Source organism: Coturnix japonica, chromosome Z (genome assembly GCF_001577835.2).
Source record: "Coturnix japonica isolate 7356 chromosome Z, Coturnix japonica 2.1, whole genome shotgun sequence".
Taxonomy (NCBI): Eukaryota; Metazoa; Chordata; class Aves; order Galliformes; family Phasianidae; genus Coturnix; species Coturnix japonica.
This window is the reverse complement of record NC_029547.1, coordinates 21,255,371-21,272,730: the sequence shown is the minus strand read 5'-3', so window position 1 is coordinate 21,272,730 and position 17,360 is coordinate 21,255,371.

Below are 17,360 nucleotides of genomic sequence, written 5' to 3'. Positions count from 1 at the left end.
AATGTATATGCATATTTATTTATAGATCATTATTTTACAGTTTACAGTTGGATAAAGGACAAATCTGTTCTCATTAAAGCTCAGCAAAGTCAGCAGTGCTTTGTACTTAGATTTACAGAATCCAAGCATGATGCTTTATGGGCAGAGATACAAATGTTTTAAGCAGAAGTAAAATCAGGGAAAAAGATAAAATTATGATACTTTAATTTTAATATTTATAGAGAGCATATTGATTTTAGGAGCCTTGGATCGATATCCAAACTTGGGTGGTAGCTGTGAAACACGTAATGTTTACAACATAACCTTTACAATCAAGATAGTCTTTACAGTCTTTATAAATTAGTTTACTCAGCTTTCCCACTTCCCACACCCATTTAGATGATCCACTCCCACTTCCTCCATCCACTCAGATGATCCACTTGCATTACTCAAACTGAAAATCCCTAGGGCAAGTGCAGTGAACTTTTATGTATCTTCAGAGATTAGCATGAGGAGGATTGGACCTGTGGTCTCTGACTGGAACTCTTAAACACAATGTAACAGTGCAATATGCAGTTAGCATGTAATCATAATTTTATATAAAGTGGCACTCTTCAGCCACCACTTTTTTCTTTGGACAATGATATTGCTGTTTCAGTATGTTCCTAATTCTTGCCTCATCTCTTATTCTCTGTTGCAGGAATCTAAGATCTGTGATTGTATATGTTTCAGGTTTATGTTTTGATGCATTTTCCTCCCCATTTGCTTACTGATGTACGAGAAACAACACTGGTTTCTCCTTTAGTGCAATTCTACTTTACAAGGGAGCCTGTAGTTCCTTGTGCTAAGCTGATGAGTCAAGGTGGTAAGAGCTCTTTGTACTTTCCCAGCAAATTTAGTTTACTACAGGAATCTCTCTCTGGTTGATGGGGATACAGAAATAAACATAGTAAACAGAACTGTTGTGTTGTGCGGGTATAAAAAGCTCTATGTGCCTATAAGAAAGGTCTTCTCCACCAGTGAAGGACTGCACACCTCTTTCACCATACCTGCAAGGGACCTCCATGGCCTCTTGCAACAATTGGTGCCCCAACAGGGTCTCGAGAAAGAGAACAAACAGGGACAAGAATGAACAGGGACCTGAAACTTAACCTGAATTGAAGACTTACCAGTCTGGAACACATTGAGACAAATGAGCATGTTGAGAGAAACATGGATACATTGAGAGAAATGCAGAGCAACCTGTACAGGAGCACATTGAGAAAAACGTGGGGTGCATTGAGATAAACATGAAGCAATTTGTAAAAACGTCCTTTGAGATAAATGCTGCAAACTGAGGATTCATCGTCCCCAGCTGCTCTGATTGCCTTTCACTGGGTGAAAGTAAGTGACTGTGGGGAACAAATTACTTCTGAACCAGAAAAGGTCCTTGATGCTTTTAAATGTATTCCTAAGCGACAGGGGAAGGCAGTGTCTTCTGCTGACCTGCAAAAAATGCTCATATGGACAGCTGAGAACCATTTTTCCCTAACAAATTAGTCAGTTTATGGTCTGGAAACATGGGATGAGATTCCTGCACTGTCCTTGCAGGAAGTCATATCACGCAGTTGGTCTACTATCAGCCTGAGCCGCCGCTACGGGCTAATGTCTCTCAGGGTACAAGTAGTTTCAGGTCAGCTGGGATGCCATGGGTATATTGGACTCAGAAAGTCTCTGTGGGCAGACCAAATCTGATTTGTGTACTGCAGAAGGGGAATCAAATGGTAAAAACAGCTGGAATTACCCGGGTTGGAAGGGACCTCAAGGATCATGTAGGTCAGTGGTGCTGATGTCACCATTGTCCCTGCAGCACTTTGGCCAGAACAGTGGCCACTGATAAACTCTCACTGTTCCCTGTCGGGAATAGGGGGACATGCTTCTCCTAAGCAAAACTCTGTAATTATCAATATCATTGGACTGGAAGGCAGAGTCAACTCTGTTTGACCTTTTGTTTTACACAGCCCCGTGACATTATGGGGAAGGTACTGTAAAGGACATCCCCAGCTATGCTCCCTCAGTCATGGGAACTGATAGTGATACATCTAAAAGACTGTTTTTTAGCATCCCATCGTGCTCTCAGGACGCTCCTTGTGTTGTCTTTTCTGTTCCTTCCATTAATGCTGCTGAACCACATCGTCATTATCATTGGACTGTTTTGCCACAAGGGATGAAAAATAGTCCTATGATATGTCAGCAGTTTATTGCCAATATCCTATTGCTAATCCACCAAGAGAATAACAGTGCTTGTATATATCATTATAAGGATGATATATTGGTAGCAGCACCAACAGAGCCTGAGGTGAATTTGATAGCATCTTGCATTATACAGGCAGCAACTGCAGCCAGACTAGAAATTTGGCAAAGATAAAATTCAAAAGACACCCCTGTAGATATACTTAGGCTGGAAGATTTTACAACAGAATGTCTGGCCACAGACCCTAACAATAGGAACAAAGATTAATGCTCTGAATGATTTACAGAAACTGTTAGGCACCATAAATTGGGTAAGGCCACTAACAGAAGTCTCTACAGAAGGCCTCCATTCCCTCCTTAAATTACTGGAAGGGGACCCAGAATTGTTATCACCACAGCATTTGGCTGCTGAAGCTAAAACAGCTCTGAATACAGCTGTTACAAAGATGACTCAACAAGCAACCCATTGCTGGAAACTAAAGCAGCCTATTAACATTTGTTATTAGTTCTCCTTTCCAGCCTATGGGTTGCTGGCACAATGGTTCATGGAGGACCCCAGCCCCCTGATCATATTGGAATGGACATTTCTGTTTGCAAAAACATTAACCACAGCAATAGATATGATGGCAATGGTGGTGCAGAAAGGACAGGAATGGCTGATGGCCTTCGGTGGCAGTGAGCCCAATACCATCTACTTGCCTACAGATCTCAAGCAGTTGGATTTCCTGCTTTGACAAATGCTGCTGTTACAGCGTGCCCTTGCCAACTTCCCAGGACAAATTAGTACTCACCTGCCTGCCCATCAGCTCCTACAGTTCCTTAACTCCCTCTATTTGTTGCCAGTGCCTAAACTACCATTCACCCCTCTTGCAGGTGTTCTTATTGTTTTTACAAATGGATCCAGTAGGACTGGCTGTGCAATTGTAATATGGAGGTACAGTGCTGGAACATGGGATAGTGATGTCCATATCACCACCAGCTCTCCACAAGTTGTTGAGCTAATAGCAGTGGTTTCTGTGTTCGAACGATGGTTGAACTCATAATAACAGACTCTGCTTGTGTTGCAGGCAGGCATCCTGATGCAACTTGAACATTCTTATCTAAAAGAGAAAACTAATGTGCAATAGTTTGCATTCCTTGTACGTTTAAAGTGGTTCTTGGAACATCACTCAGGACCTTCTTTTATTCAGCATGTATGCTCTCATTCCTCTTTGCCAGACCCTATTTCTGAGGGTAATGTGCAGGAAGAAAAACTGGCAGGAGCAGTTGTTTTCCCTGATCAGCTCAAGCATGCTTATCTCATGGTTTTTACCATCAGAGTGCAAAAGCATTACAGTGTGCCTTTCAGCTAACCTCAGACCAGGCTCAACAGATCACACAATCTTGCCCAGACTGTCAAAATATTGCACCAACCCCATCCATAGATATTAATCACAGAGGATTAAATTCTTTAGAAATGTGGCATAGATGTTACACATATACCAGAATTTGGGAAGCTCCACTATGTTCATGTTTCTGTTTATACTTTCTCTACTTGCACTGCATTGATTCATAATGGAGAAAAAGCAAATGGTGTCTATAAACATTTTTTATTGGCCTTTGCAGCCCTTGGGGTCCCTAAAACGAGAAAAACAGACAATGGGCCAGGATATGTGGAGCATGCTACCCACTACTTCTTTCATCAGTGGGGTGGGTATTCAACACCCAACAGGCAACCTGTTACTGAATGAGCACATGGTACTTTAAAGATCATGCTTCAGAAACAAAAAAGGGGGAGTGTGGGTATGACCCCTCCGGGAAGAATAGCTAAAGCATGTTATGTTCTTAATTTTCCTAATGTTCTAAATCAGTGGACAACAGAGAGCCCCATGGTTTTCAGGCACTTTAGTCAAAATGCTTTAACTCCTGTCAGTGAAAGAGCACAGGTTATAGTAAAAAATCTGAATTCTAGTCAGTGGGAAGGGCCCTGTTCATTGATAATGTGGGGCCAAGGCTATGCTTGTGTCTTAACAGGAACAGGCCCAAAATAGGCACCAACATGATGGATGTGGCCAGCCATCCCAGCACCAGTCCTAATGGAATCACTACACTTCTAGCAGTGGTTTGGAAACTCACCATCAAGTCACACATTGCTTGTGAAGCTGCCTCACCAAGAAATCATAAGAACTGAAATCATTGGGAATTGGTTAATATGGACTATTGTTTGTATTCTAAAGAACCCATCATTTATTCAGTGTGTTAATTTTAGTTTTAGTTTAGCTACTTTTAGAATTGTTTCTGATCCACACTTGTTATTCTGTTAATAGAAAAGGGGGAGATGTGGGGATATGTTGTAGTATTGCTAGTGAGTGGTAAAGCTCAAAAATAATTTGAGCCAAAGGTAAACACCCACAGGGTGCCCAATCCTTACATGTAAGGCCTTACATGTAATCTTGGTTGCATGGGAAAGTTGTTGTGTTGTGTGGGTATAAAAGGCTCTAAGCACCTAAAATAAAGGTCTTTTGTGCTGCGCCAACAAGAGTCCTTTGCAAAACCCGCAAGGGAGCTCCATGCCCTCTTGCAACAAGAAAGGAAGTCTTTTCATATTATGTTGAAAATTGGGTTTCATTAAAAATATTGAAAGAAAAAATTTATATGTCTATAAAAGCAACTGAATATGTGACTAAAATAATCTAAATAATGTCAGAAATCCATCTGTAACTCTATGTGTTCTCAGTGCCAGGCAATGTGATGGGGTCACAAAATCATATTTCCCTCCCAGAATATTGCCTGTGGTTGGTAGGGAGAGGCTACCAAGGCTACTTCTTGTAGGCCTGCAGGGAAACAGAGCTGGAGACATCTAAGCGTAGGAGTTCTCCCTCCTGAGCACACACTTGCCCTTCAGTTTTCTGCTTCTGATCAGCTGCCACTGCTGTGCCTGTTTCTGTATGTTCCTGGGGTGGAGCCATCTGCCCATGCAACCCACATGTGGATTGGCACTGAACTGTCGAATCACTGACCAAACAAGTTAAAGATGCTACTTCTGTCTTTGAGACATGAGGAAACCAGTCATCATTAGCACACTTATGCCCAGAACCGTATTCTCATGTCTTACAAGCTGAGAAATCAGATTCACGCTTTGGCAGATTTTGACATGAAATTTTAAAACTAATGTAAAAATGTCAGTAAAATTTGTATTTTCAGCTATCCTTAAGAGACCAAACAGCCAGTGATCAGGAGCACATCTACCCTGATCTACACTGACAGTCCTACAATCCTGTGCTACAAGGGACAGAAACTTATGTCACCGCATCTTTCAGAAAGTGAATACTTGGTGTAGTTACAAAATCCAGGTCTATATATCTGCCTTTGTTTTTATTTATTTATTAATTATTTTTATTTTTCCCTCTTCAGTAGCAGTTTGTTTTTTTTTTTTAAACCTTTTAAACCCATTTTTTACCCTTTTTTTATTTACCCTGGTCTTACTTACACTCAGTACTTTTTTTAAACCTGGAATGAGTTTTCTACTTCTTTTTTTTTTAATAATCAAACATCTCATTTTTTCATTAAATGTCTCTCTCAGTTTTCCAAGTTCAACAGAAACGTGTGGCCATTATCTGTTTGCTTCCTATGAAAGTACATACGAGACTGCAAAAGTCCTGACTGTTGTTCTAGCGACCAGACAGATAGGGAAAGTTAAAACCACGGGTTAGAACAGACTGGTAAATGATACAGCTGACTGTGAACAGCAAAGCAAGAAGCTCAAAAAGCCAGTAGAGGGAGTGATTTCCACAGCCAATGCCCCTCTATTAGGAATACCCGACTTCAACCCCAAAGGACAAACAACGATGCCAGCCGAGGTACAGGCATAAGGCTTGTGACAAAAAGTGCAACAAAAGGAGATGGAGACACTAGTGCAGAATTTGACAGCTATTTAAACAGAAAGTATTGCCTTAAAATGATTGTAATTTTTGGCTAATGAGCTAAAATCTTAAGCAATTTAGGAGATAAAATACAAAAATAATGGTCAGATGATTAGAAATGTAAGATGTTAATGATGAGGGAAGTATTTTAATTAATAGTAGATACATTTATCTTTATGACTGCTATAAATCAAATATTGATGAAGTGAGATTAAGTCTTCAATAGGGAAATCAATTTTGTCACTTATACAAGTAATTTCTCATATTTGTTCATTAGAGTGTCAACTGAAATGATAAATCTTGCTGAAATTGTTACTAGTTAAAACATGAATTTCATCACTATCGGTGGAGAATATGTAAATAAATGATTAAGGTAAACAATTCATAAAAGTCAACCTGTGTAATGAGCAATTAATTCACTGCTAATGACTGGGACATTATGAATCTAATTTTGATCAGTATGTTCTGAGCAATTAATCAGGTAAAAATCTCTAGATTTACCCATGAGCCAGCAACGTTTTGCAAGCATTGATTTCTTGAGTTCTGAGGATGTGGACTGTGCTGAAGCACTTAACTATTTGTTTATCTCACAGAACAGAACAGAAAAGGGTGTTTTGCAATACAGGCAAGGGGAACTGAGCTGAATAACAGCCCAGAACTAAACTGACAAATGCCAGCTTGCAATTATTCTTGGTATATTTCCTTGCTTCCAAAATTAATTGAAATCTCAACTCCTATTAAAAATAGGACTTTTAAGACCAGTCTTATTTCTAGCTTAGAAACAAAATTAACAGGGTTCATTACTATAAGCACAAACTGATTCTGAGAAGGTAAGTGACAGGTCTGTATTATGGACAATACTATTCAGTGGGCCTTGTTGATGTTACAAATAACATTTTAAGTAATGAATTGGCATTAGGATACCATTTTAGATCAAAGCAAAAGATAGAAGGAAAACACAGAATAGTTCGTAATTTTCAGAAAGCATAAGATGATGAAGTTTATTGGCAACAGGAAAATTAAATGAAAATTTAAAAAGATTCCCAAAGGAGTTCCAGACAACTAATATAACTGCAACATGTAGAAATATGTATCTGCAGTATGTAGCAAGAATAAACTTGAAACTTGGTTGAAGCAAGGAGGTTTACTGTTGCTGATCTTTCAGTCATGTCAAACACCAATATAATATGTACCTTTCCTATAGCTAGGATGGGTACTGAGGAGATACTTTTCTTTGTTAAGAGGGACTCACCTTGTTATGGTAGCATTTTCTGAATATATTGAGGCTATATTATAAACTATGCACATGAACTACTAATTTAATACACGGAAACACTTCTATTGTGCAGCACAAAGATCATAGAATCACTGAATCACCAAGGTTGGAAAAGACCCACAGGATCATCCAGTCCAACAATCTGCCTATCATCAACAGTTCTTACTAAACCATGTCCCTCAACACAACATCCAATTGTTCCTTGAACACCTCTAGGGTCAGTGACTCTACCACCTCCTGGGCAGCCCATTCCACTGTATGGCCACTCTTTTAGAGAAGTAGTATTTCCTAACGTCCAGCCTAAATCTCCTCTGTGCAGCTTGCAGCCATTCCCTCTAGTCCTATCACCAGTTACATGAGGGAAGAGGCTGAACCCCAGCTCATTATAACCTCCCTTCAGGTAGTTATAGAGAGCTATAAGGTCTCCCCTCAGCCTCCTCTTCTCCAGATGGAGCAATCCCAGCTCCTTCAGCCACTCCTCATAAGGCCTGTGCTCCAGACCCCTCACCAGCTTTGTTGCCCTCCTTTGAACACACTCCATTGCCTTTCTTGCAGTGAGGGGCCCAAAACTGGACACAGTACTCGAGGTGTGGCCTCACCAGTGTTGAGTACAGGGGAACAATCCCCTCTTCCTTCTGGCAGCACTGTTTCTGAAGCAAGCTAGGGATGCTGCTGGCCTTCTTGGCCACCTGGGCGTACTGATGGCTCATGTTCAGTTGAGCATCAATCAATATGCCCAGTTCCATTTCCTCTACACAGTCTTCCAGCCACTCTGCCCCAAGCCTATAGTGCTGCCTGGGGTTGTTGTGGCCAAAGTGCAGGATGTGGCATTTGGTCTTGTTGAACCTCATCCCATTGGCTTCAGCCCAGCTCTCCATTCTGTCCAGATCCCTCTGTAGGGCTTCGTTACACCCAGGCAGATCAACACCTTCAGCCAACTTGGTGTCATCTGCAAACTTACTGAGGGTACACTCAATGCCCTCATCCAAATCATCAGTAAAGATATTAAAGAGAACAGACCCCAGCACTGACTCCTGGGGAACACCACCTGTGACTGGTTGCCAGCTGGATTTAACTCCATTCACCACCACTCTCTGGGCCCGGCCCTCTAGACAGCTCCTTACCCAGCCAAGAGTGTACCCATCCAAGCCATGGGCTGCCAGCTTCTGCAGGAGAATACTGTGGGTGACAGTGTCAAAAGCTTTGCTGAAGTCTAGGTAGAGCGCACCAACAGCCTTTCCCTCATCCAGCAGATGGGTCACACAATCATAGAAGGACATGAACTTGGTCAAGCAGGACCTGCCCTTTGTGAACCCATGCTGGCTGGGCACAAGAGAAATAAACAAATAAATGTCAGAAGGGAGATTATTGATGGGAGACCTACTCAATAGTTTTGGCTCTAGCTGCTCTGATTATTTTCACACAGGATTAGGGAATTAATTTATTGTGAACTGTTCAAATAGATACAGGGTCTGAAAGACATAGTATGATATTAAGTATGTGAAGGGGTCTTTTTTTCTGGCAGACTAAGCATTCAGAAATGTTTTGCCACCAAGTGACATTTTTAGGATTTTTCTTGAGACTGTTTCTTCTGTTTTGAGGAGATATCTGAGATGTGGAGGGGTAGTGACTTATGTTTGACTGACAGTATTCAAAAGAAAGCAAGCAATGTTTCAGAAGGCTGACCTTCTTTAAAAAGAGATATAATCAAACTGCATACAATATCCCAATACCACGACATAAATGGCCTTAAGTATCTGTGAGAATAAGACCAACATGGAGACTTTATTCAAACACGTTTCTTTATTTAACCACTTCATTCTCATCCAGAGCAGTATTTTCATCAGCGATAGGAATTTTCTCTGACTTTTGAGCAATAAAAAGCATTTTCTACATGGGCTGCCCCATGGCTAAGAACCTTTTAGGTAAATGTCTAATGACTATCCACCCTCATTACATTTGCTTATAATTCAATAGATAAGTGAACTTAAGGTGGGATCTTGTGTTTTTGATGATGGTGTGGCAAGCACCTTCCACTGTTGTACTTAAGAAAAAAGGAAAATTGAAGAATAAGATTTTCTTTGTCATGTCTTGGTATCTCATGTGTCTGATTTAAATAGAAACTAACATCTGTCACTAATAGATATTCTAAGTGAGGATTATTTAACTGTTACTGGCTGTGCCAGCTTTCATATGAAAGCATATACAAATTGGAGTGAGCTGTGGTTGCCCCCTCCAGCATACCTGCCATAGTTCTAAATTTTTTAGTGCTTTAAATAAATAGAACTAACTCTTTGATTATTAGTTATCCTATGCTGTCCAGAAGCCACATAATTTTCCCTGAATAGATAAAAAAAGGTAATGAGACATCAATAAAGTGAATCTGTCTCATTCCAGAATATTGATATGGGGAAAAAACACCACCAACAACACAGTGAGTCAGCAGTGTGCCCTGGTGGCCAAGAAGTGGGATCTTGGGGTGCATGAAAAAGAGTGTGGCCAACCGGTCAAGGGAGGTGATCCTCCCCCTCTACTCTACCATGATCAGCCCTCTCCTGGGGCATTGCATCCAGTTCTGGGCTCCCCAGTACAAAAAAATACTGTGATCTTCTCTAAAGAGTCCAGCAAGAGACTACAAAGATGAGAAAGGGCCTGGAGCATCTCTCTTATAAGGAAAGGCTGAGAGACCTAGGGCTGCTCAACCCTGAGAAAAGAAGACTAAGAGGGGATCTGATTAATGTCTATCTAAGGTGCAGGAGGCAAAGAGATGAGGCCAGACTCTCTTCAATGTGCTTGGTGACAGGACAAGGGGAAATGGTCACAAACTGAAGCACAGGAAGTTCTGCATGAATGTGTGTAAGAAATTCTTTACAGTGAGGGTGATGGAGCTCTGGAACAGGCTGCTCATGGGGGTTGTGGATTCTCCTTCTCTGCAGACATTCAAGATCCTTCTGGACACCAATCTGTGCAGCCTGCCATAGGGAGCCTGCTTTGGAAGGGGTCTTGGACTCAATGGTCCCTTCCAGCCCCTACAATTCCAGATTTTTTAAAAGGCACACTCCCTTTCTCATTCCCACCTATGAAGCTAAATCAAATAAAAACAAGAAAGATGATTTTTGTGGGTCATTCTATGGCACTTTACAGCTCAAGACAGGTAGTACCACAATCACAATTGTTCTTAAGGTTAGATGCTGGCAATCCTTTTCCTCATTATAAAGATATGCATTAGAGCACTGAGCCACAGAGTGTAAAAAAGAGCCTCCTGTAAAATGTCTGGAATTGACGCTGGAATCAGATCTTTTCTGGCCTGTTTGTATTGGGAAAATATTTCTGATTATTAAGAGATACAAATTCCCTTCTCTATATCCTGTAATATAATCCACTTGCTTCTTCAGGGAATTAAAGGCACTTTTATTTAACTTCATCTTTGTTGGGATGCTTTTTCATTTTGGCTATTATTCTTCCATTTCTTAAGTCACCTACCTGAAACGTACTGAGAGAGAAACAAGAGAATGAGAGGATGGAGAAGACTAGAAATAATGATACCATATCTTGCAATGAGGGGGACACAAAGTAGACGCCTATAAAGCAGTCTACCCAAGGAAGCTTTCAGAAGTTGCCATTTGCCTCATGGATTTGGCTGGTTAGCCAAATGCTAATGATAGTGCTAACTGACACTAATTAAAAGCATGTGCAACCCTTTTAACCCCTTCTTAACAGTGTACAAATTAGCGCTGAATATCAAAAATAGTTAACAATAAATTTTATAATTTCTTATATATCATTTTAACTTTAGATCTGGTGTCATCTTTACATTAAGGATGAACAAACTTCTTATTGCTCTTTTGGAACCTGACTTGGTTTCATTAAACTGAGCTCTAATCCTCCTTGCATTCAAAAAGAGTTGTATCAGTAATCAAAACAGAAGGATGGTAAAATAGAAACTGCACATATGGTAATAAATCCCATGAAAAGAACACAGACTGTAGCATAAATCTACCATCTGTTGTAAGATTTACAGATTCCCTTTTTGCTTACTCGATGACAAACAGATAGATTACCCACCCTGTTAACCCACACTGAAAGCGGTTTTTCTACTGTCTAGTAATACAATTAGCTTGGCTGAAATGCACCTCATATCTAGACTTGCCTGTTTGAAACACCACACTGCATGGAAGAAGTCTGAGGTGTTGGTTCAACAAACAGTTTCACCTCTCCTAAACTGAGATGTTACTCAAGAGTCACTGTAACATCTAGCAGTTCCTCCAAGCATGGTGGAAGGGAAGACCACACATTTCTATTAATAAGGCAAAGCAGCTGTCAACCTGCATTCACAGTGCAGAAAGGCAGCAGGAGGACTGACAAAACTTTATTGCTTCTATATATAACTAAGATTTGCCTTTGTGCAAAACATGGTCAATTCTGGGCTTTATACTTTCCAAAAACCGTTTAAAGCCCTCTTCTTTTTGAGCCAGAGTTTCGGGCAGCAGAGGTAAAATGGAAGGAGTCTACTTTCCACTTCTTAAGAAGTGTCAGTGATTTGCTTGCCTTTCTCAGAAGTCTGCTCTATGCTCATGCATTTGCTGCCAGGACTCCTGAAAACATGTGGAACATTCTCAGTATCTGTGGGAGTAATCTGAATCAGTATCTCCAAGACTTAACTCTTCTGATCCTGCTTGTTGCTACCTGTCATCAGTTAACCAGAGGACAGGAGTTCCCAGTCATCATCAAGCACAACAGTTTGCACCTACACTGCCTTATGTTCTAGAACTGGCAATTGCACTGTTAGTGAGACACAACACCCTCAAAATCTCATGATATTTCAGAGCTCTGCAGTGTCCTTTCAGGTGAATTTTTCACCTCTGAACACGGCACAATTTACAGTATTTGTATTTCTGATGTCTACATATAACTCCAGAGTTAAGACCTCTGACTTAAACGAGGCACTTCAGTTCTTTTCTCAGAACTACAGTTCCACATCACTGATCTGCATACGCATTTGGAGTATACATAGGTTTCAAGCACAGAGCCACAGCTGCAGATAGATGAATTAGAATCTGAAAGGACTGATCTGCAGAACTGCTAAACACACAGAAATTCAGCAAGTCCTGATGAAAATCTTGGAAACTCAGAAAACAAGGGGAAAACTGTTCACCTCCAGCAAAAAAACTAAAAATCATAACAAAACAGAAAAGAGAGAAAGTCTCTAAGTGAAGCACTGAGGGATAGTAAAAAATGCAGATAGATCATGAATCTGTTCTGTTGGACTGGATTTCTGTAACTTTTTTCCCCCTAGAGTATGGTGCCTTTGGAGAAGAAATCGTGTGCACTTCCAGAATGAAAGCATCTTGCTTAACTAGGATGGTTTTCTTTTGTTCTCATTCCTCCTTGAAGGTTTCTGGTAGAAAGCTTATTTGTTCTACTTTCCCCTTGCTTGTAAATTCTGGATGCTCAAGAAGATGGATGGAATTAAATATTTTCCATTCTGAATACATCCTTTAGATCTCAAAGATAAGTTTTATTAATGCAGCTTTAGCAGCATTTCTCTAAATACATTGTACTCCAAATCCAAACTTCTAGATAAATAGCAAGGGGATAAAAAGTGAAGACCTAATGAAGTCAGTTAGAGTTCTCTAATTTCTGCGTTTATCATTTGGTCATTCAGGATTCTTCTAATTAGGCTTTATCTTCTGTCTTCTGCAACTTTTGAGGAAACTACTTGGAACTTTTGTGGCATCAGAGAGTAGCTGTCTCTCTGGATCTCGTAACAAGTGTGGTTAGCAATGTCAGATAAACCTCTCAGTGGTATGAATTACACAGCTATTTTTACTGTTGCACAGAAATGGTGGGGAACTGCTCACACAAGGCTTGGAATTGTACACACCACTGTCCCACAGAGAAAAATAATGAGTGATTTCATTTTACTTGTGAAGACTACTTAACACATCTCTTGTATTAATGATTCTTACTCTGTTACAGGAACTCAGTGTGTGCTTTGAACAGACAAGACTGTTCAGTTTATACAAATGCTTAACCAAGAAAACTACCTCAACAGATCTAAGGGTGTTAGGGAAAATGGTAAATTTCTCAACCAATATGCTACTCATGCATCCCCTGTATAGCCCTGAACCATGACCCATGTAGGGGTGTTAGAGTATTGTGAAGTTATGAAACAGCAGAGGTAGACAATAATAGTGCTGACATTGCTATTTAGTAGTTAATAAGTTAAAATGTGTAGTTTAACCATAAGACAGATGGAATGGACTGGTCTAGCCTGGATGGCTCAGATGAAAGAAGATAATGAATTTTTGGACAAGTTCTAAAGAAGAGTAACACGTGAAGCATGAAGCCTGGGCCTAGGATGAAACACAAGAAAAAAGGACTGAAGATATATTGATTAATCACGAGAAATGAATAACATAAATGATGTAATGTTTACCTAATCATATAAATATAGGACGTTTGTAAAGCTTGAGGGCCATTCACTAGGAGTGACCCAAGCTCTGTATGCATGTTTCACCTGAGCACTGAGCTTGTTAATAAAATCAACCCTGGAGTACCCACGAGTTTGAGTCTCGACCTGGTTCCTTTCTGCAACAAAGGGACAAAAGAATCTTACTGTTTTCATTGTTTATCTTAACTGCAACCTGCTCAAAATTTCAGTAATGCAAGGGAACATCCTGGACACTGAAATTCAGTTGTAAATGCTGTGAAATTTTTCGCATGGTTTCTAGCATGTTCTTCTGAACAAATTCCAAGCTCAGTTTGTAATGCACTATAGACTATTTCCAAAAGGCAGATTGTATTTGTCTGTGCTGCTTTTTAAAGCAGATGAGATAATTTAATAATGAGGGAGAGAGTTGTTCTCTTGTAGTTGGTCTCAGAAACTCCCATTAAACTGATCTTAGTTGAATTAACTGGTACTAGGAGGCTATGTCATTTTGTTCTTTGGTATACTGAAGGCCTAGTAACAATCTCTCTGGTAAGACTTACTCATTCCCTCTTTCAGTGTATCCATCTAGCATGACCTTGGTTCCTCGATATCTCACTGGACATTCTCAGACTGGTTGATACACAAATCCTTACCTTCTTGCTTCAAATCTCAGCCAGCAGTAATGATACCCACTCTAACAGAATCTTTGCATGCTAATGCATGGAAAATTTTGCCACCTCTCGGTCACAGGATTTACTAGTGTTAAAGCACTGATCCTGTTCTTAAAATGCATTTGTGAGTGCATTTTCTCACTCAAACTAGGCAGGAAAAAAAAAGACAAAGTGCATATGCACTAAAAATCACAGACAATCTACATTACTGCAAGATACTTTGTAAGCATTATGAGATGAGAAATCCCAAAGATGTAAAACAGACAGATTACAACCTGTTTTTCTGAATATCACCCTAGAACAGATGCCTGCTCTGTGTATGCTCATCCTGTTTAGGCCAACTGGCACAGATGCTAGATGTGCCGAATCCTCCGACTTAATGTACTCTGAGAAGATAATTCAGTTTTGCTTGAAAATGGTTAATAATGCAGTGATGTAGCTGAAGGAAAATGATAACTCATAGTCTCAGAGACAATTTATGACATGATGACATGTTTAAATATAAAGGTATCAAAGAAACACTTAAACACAAGACATAGAAGGCAAGATACATAATTGTAAATCACACCTGTCTGAGTTAAATGGATTCTGAGATAAGTAGTCAAACATTATGTGTCCTCACTAGTGATAGAAATGGAATTCTCTGTTTAAGGCCAACTGAATTCTGACTGAAGTTTTGAGTTTCACATTGTAATTGCTAATTGTTATCCATTATATTGATGTCTTCTCACACTTTGGAGTGGTCTTTTTCTTCATCCTAGATAATGCAGTGTGCTGCTTGTCACACATTGTGTTTATGTTGCTGCTTCTCACATATTTAGTCTGCATTCAGCAGATTCTGGCTGAAAGAATCAAGGAGCTAAATAAAGAGAAAACAAAATCAAGATCAATTGAAAGCTTATTGTCACAGATGTAGGAAGGTTTGGAAGTATTTCCAAATCGTAGTTCATACTCTTGTCAGGAAAGCAGTTTAGAAGACTTCTGCCATTTCAAGGATTATTTGTTTGAAGACTTCTGTATCACAGGTCTCTTGCCTTCCTGCTAAATGTCATTAGTACAGGCCATAAACGAATACTGAACAGGTTTCACATGCTAGTATAATATCTATTAATTGACAATATCTATATTAGCTTTTAGGCAGCTGGTTATTTTTAAAGCTGAACATATTTTCTTCATGCAGCTGAAGTCCAGACAGGCAATTGCACAGGGGTGAGATATTAAAACCAATTGTGCAGTGCAATTAATCTTCATGATTTTTATAGAAGGGGAGGAAAAAAATTTTATTGTTCTATCTGCAAGTCAGGTATTCAGCAAATTGAAATGGAAACTTTGTGTAACACGCACAAACACTTCTATTTAAGAGCCTTCTTCTTCCACAGCACTTCTTGCAGTCTTTTCTTGATTACTCTTTTCCATCATTCACAGGCTAGCATACTCCGAATAGAAGTTACGAGAAAAGCAGTTGGAGTCACAGAGGAAAAAGTCTTTGGAGATTTGGAGGAAAAGAGAAGTTCTGTTGGTCCTTCTTGGTTAAAGTGTGCTTTATGGCTCTGGAAAGATGTACAGAACATTGACTGGTTGCTACAGGCTCAAAGCCTTAGTGAAAAATATAAGAATCCCTATACTAAGAAATTTCAGTTTGAGCACACAGAAAAAGCAGTGGGTGGGGAAAAGAAATGCATTACGCTATCACAAATGCTAATTTCTGTGTGTGGATGCATGGATTGTGAATTATAATGAAAAAGAGAACACTGCTGACTTTGCACTAACATCTTGACAGCTGGGCTTGGTCTCATCACAATAACTGTCTTCGTATTTGTTGACATCTGTGGGAGTCAGCCTGTATCTATGGTCTATGAAGTCTAAAACAAAACAAAAGCAAACATCTTCATTTTGTTTTTTCTCTTGTTGTTAAATAAGGAAAAGGTAGATTAGCAGAATCCTGATAATTAGATATTCCTTTTCATCCAGAGCAGCAACAAAAGTTTTGTGAGCCTTTTACAGCGGTAGTATTTTAGCAATTCTGTTTGGTCTGAGCTGTGACTTTTTATTTGAATTCTGATTTTTGTAAATGGATTTCCAGAGCTGACCTTTCAAGCAGTTTAATCTAGGTACTACATTATGGTCTCAGAACAAGCTTAGAATTGCAAGCAAAACATTCTTGTGAGGACTGTCTTTGGAATTACACTAAACCAGATTTTGTATTACATCTTGGAGCTTCCTATCTTATCTAAAAGCTCACAGGGAAGTTGCACTTAACAACATTACAGGTAGAAAAGACAACCATACTCATCAGTTTGCTTACAGTAATAGGATGCTGGTGTTGAAGTACTTTTTTTGTTATTCCATTTAATAGAATATCTCTGAGTACAAGAGTTCTTATTTTGTAAACAGTCCATCAGTATTCCTAATTTCTGACCTACGAAGGTAAGTATTATAGAATAAAACATATAATTTGGAATATAATCTGCAAAAGATGTATCTGGTAAAAAAGGAGACCATAAAAAAAAAAAAAAGAGTAAAAAAGAGAAATAATATCAACCATCTATCAGCTTATGTCACTTCATGTTCCTTTCTCTTCTTCATTCCCACTTGATTATTTTTCTTTTTTAAAGTATATATTTAAAAAACAAACAAACAAAAAAAAACCCTAACAAAAATAGTATTGCTTCACCTTCAGTTTGCTCTCCTTAGAAATACCATTTAAGAAATTTGTAAATAAACTGTAAATTAGTAATTTTGGAAATGTCTTAGTAGGAAGAGTCTTCAGTTCTTCATCAGCACTCTCTCCTTGTTTATGAGAAGTGCAATTCAGTTCCACGAAGTGGTTTCATTCCTACACAAAATACACTTTTGGTAAGATTCTA